Here is a 1,287-nt window from a genome sequence, read left to right as displayed (position 1 = left end):
AGAGGTCGACCAGTTGTCCCAATGTAAATACTGCCTGGGTAAGTGAAATTATGTGTGTTTTTCTTTTGGTTGGCTTTGATGTGGGACTGGGAGTGCTACTGGAGTTTTGACGCATTGCACTCTGCCTGCCTCATCCTCCCGAGTCCCTGGGATTACAATCCTGTGCCACCAGGGGCATCTGTGTGCAAAATGGAGTTCGCAGACTTCTCTTGTCTCATTTCTTCCTCTGTTTTTCTCCTCCTCCTCCTCCTCCTCCTCCTCCTCCTCCTCGCCCCGCCTTCCCCTCCCCTCCCCCACCCGCACCCTAACCTCCCCCTCCCCTCCCCTCCGCTCTCCCTCTCCCTCTCCCTCTCCTCCTCCTCCTCCTCCTCCTCCTCCTCCTCCTCTTCCTCTTCCTCCCCCCATCCCCCCCCCCCCGCCCAAGTTAATTTGTCAATGGTTTCTTTTTAGCTATAAGTGGCGGTAGGATGACTCCACGAATATTCCTTATTTCAAGTGGGGACATTCTTTCCTAATCGGGAGTTCAGTTTTAATTGCATGCATCAAATCATTACTTGTGTGGGTCTGGGCTTTTTCTTCTCTTGGTGGTCAGTACCTGGAGAGGAATGTCACAGCCAGGGGGGGGGTGCTCTTGAGTGTTTGTGCATTTCTGTCCTTCCTTGCCCACCAACTCAACTCTCGCTCGCTCCCTCTCTCCTTCCCTCCTTCCTTTCTTTCACTTTTGCTTCACTGTTTCTTTCCTGCTGGTGCTGGTGCTGGTGGTGCTTCCTTTCGTTTACTTTTCTTTATTTTTGTTCTTGATTTTTTTTTTTAATATTTGCTCCCCCTCCCCCGGCCTTTCTCTCTCTCTCTCTCTCTCTCTCTCTCTCTCTCTCTCTCTCTCTCTCTCCTCTTCCTGTTGCTGAAAGCTTGGCCCAATCCAATAAGGATGGCAAGGTCTTGAGACACAGGAAAAAAGGCTTATGGCAGCACTGGCAAAGCAAAAACACAGGGACTCTTCTGCACGTCAGCAACAACAGGAGGTTTTGTAGAGGAGATTCAAAGGCCACCTTGCACTTCTTCCTGGCCGCAGTTGTAATTCGGCTTCTTACTTTGGATAAGAGTCATTTCTGACATCCTCTGGTCTCCAAAGTCTATGTGACTTCAAGACTACGCTGGGCGTGGACTCAAGGACAGATAAGTCTGCCTAAAACAGGGAAGAAAGGTGATATGATTTCCACTGGATTGAATCCAGAAGTACCTAACCACCACCACAGAGTTACACCTCAATTTTTTTTTTTTTTTTTT

Source organism: Marmota flaviventris, unplaced genomic scaffold, assembly GCF_047511675.1.
Source record: "Marmota flaviventris isolate mMarFla1 unplaced genomic scaffold, mMarFla1.hap1 Scaffold_310, whole genome shotgun sequence".
In the NCBI taxonomy this organism is placed as follows: Eukaryota; Metazoa; Chordata; class Mammalia; order Rodentia; family Sciuridae; genus Marmota; species Marmota flaviventris.
Note: the sequence above shows the minus strand (reverse complement) of the source record.